Consider the following 6,000-nt stretch of genomic DNA (forward strand, 5'->3'; position numbering starts at 1 on the left):
CCCAAAATAGCATCATACTTCATTAGAAATTACTAGAAAGGCATTAGGGGCTTTAAACTTCACAAAACTCTAAGGATGAGAGTTTACGGCCGTAAACTCCCTTAGGAGTGGTCCCTTGGCCGTAAACTGATAGAAAATGCCCTTAGAAGCCTCAAACCCACTCATACCTTTTGTGAAAAGTACTTAGAATAATTCCATGAGTAAGGTAGAAGCATTAAACACCCTAGAACCCATCACCATGAGTTTACGACCGTAAACTCATGGTGAGATGTCCCTGGGCCGTAAACTCAACTTTGGGGGCTTAATCTTGGAGAGTAAACTCCATTCCTTAGCCATACACACCTTTAGACGCTACCCGGGACACCCAAACACTTAGCCAAGGTGTTTTCCGCTCCTTTGAGCACGTATAGTTGTTTAATTAGTGTATAATATGCTAATTTTATGTGAACCTATGTTATCATATGTTAAAATAGGTCATTGTGTGTGTTCAAGTCCTTGCGTAACACCGAACGCCCAAACGACACCTTCGTCGGACCTACTTACACCAGGTGAGTTCATACCCCTGAATGAACCTTTTAAATGCTTTTAAATGTTTTTATAGGGGGGATTACAAGTTTAACATGCCAGTTATCATATCAATCACATGTGATTGATAACCCGCATGCACAAGATTTTACCACCATTTTACATTGTTTTATCGAGTAGGACACTATAATGATTTTTACTTGTTTCAAAACTTTTACTTATACTGATTTATCCAAATTCATTCTAAACTGGTTTATGAAGGATTTCCAAGGGTTTTTTTAACATATTTTACAAAAGAATACCAACTGTGATTTTTTTTTCCAAATATGAAGGTTTTTCATCAAAGTATCCTTTCACGATTTATACTTTTACTTTTTAGATACTGCAGCTTCACTTTCATATATTTTAAACTCCTACTCGATAACTCTTACACTTCGTGATGCGTTTATGCACGTTATCGTCTCTATATCGCTTATACCTGTTATCGTCTCTATATCGCTTATACCTGTTATCGTCTCTATATCGCTTATACCTGTTATCGTCTCTATATCACTTATATCGGGTACGCTTATACTTCGCGACTCGATCTATCTACATTGTATGAATTCACACCATAATGATATGTCTCCACTTAATACACACCCAGCAATAGTTAGATGTATGTCTATGCGTATATAGATACATATAAGTAATGATTGAGGGACTTAGGAAGGCTCGTCCGCCCTATTTCCTTTTCTTCGTTGAGATGTGGTCTGGTGGGATCGGATGGCCATCCGAAGGTCGTTTGATTCAATATTTATATATTATGTATATGAGTATGGACATATAGGAATTCTCTAGTCAGTTTAGTTAAGAGTCTCTACCTCTAGTCTACACTTACATTAGAAACCCACTATTGGGAAGTCTCTACCTCTACTTCAGCACTTACACACCACCCACTATTTGGAAGTCTATACCCACTATTTGGGATGCATCTTTAGGACACGGCCTTCTCTGTCGTCTAGTTGGTATCCAGAGTCTCCTGTAGAGAGAGCGGACATTGTGTGTATAGATCTATACAGGATTGACAACCCCGCACCCTGACTGCTAGCTACAGTCCCGGCCTACCAAGCCAATGGGTGACAAATGTCACATTGTATGGATGCTTGTAGGGCGTCTGGAACTCTAGTCAGTATGGTTACGAGTATCCCGGGTTACCTTATAATTCTTTGGCCTTAAGGTAACGGTATTTCGCCAACAATTTACACTGTATGCTGGTATCACTTTTCTAGAGTCACACTGTTTTGACCTTGCCAGATGTATCTTTCATTTGATACTGTCTGCGGTCTGTAGTCTCTGTTTTGACCTTGCCAGATGTATCTTTCATTTGATACTGTCTGCGGTATGTAGTCTCTGTTTTGACCTTTCTAGATGTATCTTTCATTTGATACTGTCTGCGGTCTGTAGTCTCTGTTTTGACCTTGCCAGATGTATCTTTCATTTGATACTGTATGCGGTCTGTAGTCTCTGTTTTGACCTTGCAAGATGTACCTTTCATTTGGTATCGCCTGCGGTCTGTATTCACCATTTAGACCTTAGCAGTTGTACCCTTCATTTGGTACCTTCTGGGGTCTGTGTCTCCATTTGATAGACGGAACCAGGCATGTTGTTCATTCGTTACTTTCCTGGAGTCTATGATTCCTTTGCCTTAGTCAGCAGTCCTCACTGCTGAGGCATATGTTATTTCCCTGGCGCCTGTTGCTTTCTTAATAATCAAATTCAGTATTTCGATAATGATAGAAAGTTAGGGAAAACTACTTTTTACCACTTAACGCTGACCAGTCTTGGTAGAAGGCTGCTTTATTAAAGAAAATATATGATTTTCTGGAAAGAACTCTAATATACAAAAAACACTTAAACTACTACTTATTAAAGTTATTTGATTGAAACGTCACCTAATACTTATGAACTCACCAGCATTTGTAAAAATGCTGATACTCGCTTTTCAAATAACTTGTGATCTCAGGTCAGCAATTAGACAAGTACATCCCCGGAGCTGTTGATGAAGATAGCCTAGTACCAGGCGGTTCTTATTATATTTGTTTGTACACTTTATTATGTTGTAATGTAAACCATGTAAAACTATTATTATTAATGCAATGTTTTGTTGTACTTTGATTACTATAATGCATGTGTTGTGATACTTGACATGATGCCATCCACCCCAGAACGTTTCCGCCGTTCCGGTTTTGGGGTGTGACAACCGAAGGGGTAGGTCGGGCACCCAGATATGTCTGACAATATATGTATGTTATGTGATTATATGGTATGTGGTACAGTGGGGGAACTCACTAAGCTTCATGCTTGCAGTTTTCAGTTTTGGTTTCAGGTACCTCTTCAGCTAAGGGAAAGGAGCCGACGCGGTAGCAACATATCACACACACTCTTGTTTTCCGCACTATGGATTTTCTGGGATGTACTCTGAAATATTATTATGATATTACCGGTTTTCAGACACGGAGTATTATTATGAATGATTTGTAATGATGTTTTTACATATTAACCTAATTTAAAAATGAAATTTTTAGCCGGTATTTTTGGGGCGTTACAAGTTGGTATCAGAGCCCTGGTTTGAGGGATTCGGACTCACCTTCGGGGGTGTCTGAACTCAAATCGAGAGAGTAAAAGATTTTCCAAAAAGAAATGTTTTCTAAGAATTAAGAAAAGGGTTTGAGAAAGAACGAAGTGTGTGATGTGCACAACTGGCCGAGCTCAAGTAAGTATTCCCCAAAGTACCCATAAAAGCTTATGTTGTGTTTATCAGTTTCAGTAGAACAGCATGCTAGAATAGGACTAAGGATCTAGTAGTGATGCCTTATGTGCCTGCTTTATGCGCTTCAGTGTATGAAAATTGCATGCTAGAATTGAGTAGACAGCAGTAGGATAGCCTATTAGGTTATGCCTGATAGTATGAGTATTAGCTCTGTATGCTAGATCAGTTTCTCTCTATGAGAGCGGATTTGCTTGAGATTGTTCCCTTAGATCGAATGCTGCTTGCTTTGTGCTTTGTGGGACTCTGAGTGGTGGGAGTTAGCCATTAGGTGAATATGTCACGTCACATGTGATCAGGGTTGAATAATCTTAGAGTGTTGGATTTGGCCCTATTGCGCAGCTCTCGTTTGAGTCTAACCGTTGTAGGGACGAGTCTGTTACTCGAAGGATTATCCGAGCCTCACCCCATGTGATGGTATTCAGGAAATAGTTAATTGGCATTACTAGGAGGCCTTCAGCAGCTGAGGACCTAGTAGGGTGGAGCCTGAGATTTCCTAGGGCAAGCCTAGGATGAGTATAGTGGTGATCAGCAGTAGTGGAAGGAATCAACTGGAGTTGAGGCAGTCCTTGAAGAAGGTACGGATAGATGTGGAAGGTAGTATGGGCCCGTACTACTAAAAGCAGAGGATCCATACCCGAACCAAGGAAGGCCAAGATAAGACCAGGGAACTTGTAAGTAGTTGTGATCCCTCAAGAAGTATCAGTATCACTAATGATTGTTATTTATGTATTGCAGAATGGTGGTACTACAATCGAGGCCGATATATGGCGGTTCAGGAGAAGGGTCAAGTTCGGGATCAGGTTCTGAGCCAGTGGATGAGGGACTACGCGCGTTCATCGCGTCAGAGATCACCAGGGTTATCCTTGAGTCGACCCCCATTATCTTCGGGTCGATCAAGGAGGGATCATCGAGTTGATGGAAGATCGCCTCCGGGCGTTCAGGAGCGACATGGCATCTGGACATTCGGGATCTCGCACACTGTCCTTTAAGGACTTCAGGAGCAGTGGTGCGCCGGATTTCCACGGGGTGAAAGACCCCATTGCCGCCAGACGATGGATTGCAGACATCGAGTTTGCACAGTTGACTAGCTTCTGCCCCGAGGGGTCGAAGGTGAGGTATGCAGCAGGGTGTTTATGAGACCGAGCTCAAGACTGGTGGGAGTCAGTGAGTGACTTGTTGGGAGCCTCAGCGGTCGAGGCTATGACCTGGTCGGACTTTGTGACCAGATTCAGGGCAGAGTTTGCGCCGGCTGTCAAGCTTCAGCAGCTGGCCAGGGAGTTTTTGGACATGAGGCAGACGACAGAGACTGTGGTGGAGATCACCGCCAAGTTCCGGGAGAGGGCGTTGTTGGTGCCCCAATATGCGGGTGACGAGGACATGAGGAGGACCCGCTATCATGACATGCTCCGAGCTGATATACGGGAGCATGTTAGTTTTTCAGCTTGCCCCACCTTGGACTCTATGATTGCCAGGGCGAGGGAGAGGGACATAGATCTGGAGCACATCCGGAAACGGAAGGCAGAAGAGGGACAGTAGGGAGGGGCTTCGGGGAAGAAGCCCAAGGGATCAGATTTGGGGCCGAAAGGCTAACAGGGACGGGGCCGCTGCAGGAAATGCGACAAGACACACGAGGGGGCATGCAAGTTGGGATCATCAGGCTGCTATAAGTGCGGCAAGTCTGGGCACTATAGCAGGGATTGCACTCCTCCGGCAGCAGTTATTCAGACGTCTGAGTTGTGTTTCCACTGCAACCAGAGGGGCCACAAGAAGGCCAATTGCCCCCAGTTGACAGTTGCAGCACCAGTGAAGGCGCCAGCTCCTGTGACCCTGCGGATCACAGATGGCTGGCAGGGCATGGCAGAGGCTCCAGTGGTGAGGAGCCGGGCATTTCAGCTGACCGCTAAAGAGGCACGCACAGCACCCGATGTGGTGACGGGTATGATTCTTTCCTTCTCATTTATTTATATGATGTTATGATATTGATATGTGCTCGGTATATGTATATATATGTATTAGGATCGTTCCATGTGAACGGTATCCCAGTCCAGGTGTTGTTCGACTCGGGTGCTACCCGATCGTTTGTTTCCCTTGCGCTTAGCAAGAAGTTCACTGAGTCTTCGGGCATGTTGGATTTCCCTTTGGAGGTGGAGATTGCCGACGATCGATCGGTGCGAGTGTCATCAGTGTTCAGAGATTGTGTTCTGAGGTTATTCGAGGAGTGCAATTTGGTGGATTTGGTTCCCATTCCGGTGCGTGGGAACAAGGTGATTATAGGCATGGATTGGTTAAGCCCTAATGGGGCGGTGATAGATTGCGCGCAACAGCTAGTGCGAGTCAGGACCCCAGGTGGGGGAGAGTTAGTGATTCATGGCGAGAGGCCGCAGTGTGGACCCGTAGTATGTTCAGCAGCGAGGGCTAGACGCTACCTTCAGCAGGGATGCGCAGGATATGTCGCGTACGTGATGGATACCCGGGAGGTGGGTAAGGTGACAGTGAGCGAGGTTCCGGTGGTGCGAGATTTTACAGATGTTTTCCCAGAGGAGCTTCCTGGGATACCTCCGGAGCGACAGGTGGAGTTCAGAATTGACCTCGTTCCTGGTGCGGCTCCGATAGCCAAGGCACCGTATCGGTTGGCTCCTCCCAAGATGCAAGAGTTGTCTACG

The sequence above is a fragment of the Lactuca sativa genome, chromosome 7 (assembly GCF_002870075.4).
Source record: "Lactuca sativa cultivar Salinas chromosome 7, Lsat_Salinas_v11, whole genome shotgun sequence".
Taxonomy (NCBI): domain Eukaryota; kingdom Viridiplantae; phylum Streptophyta; class Magnoliopsida; order Asterales; family Asteraceae; genus Lactuca; species Lactuca sativa.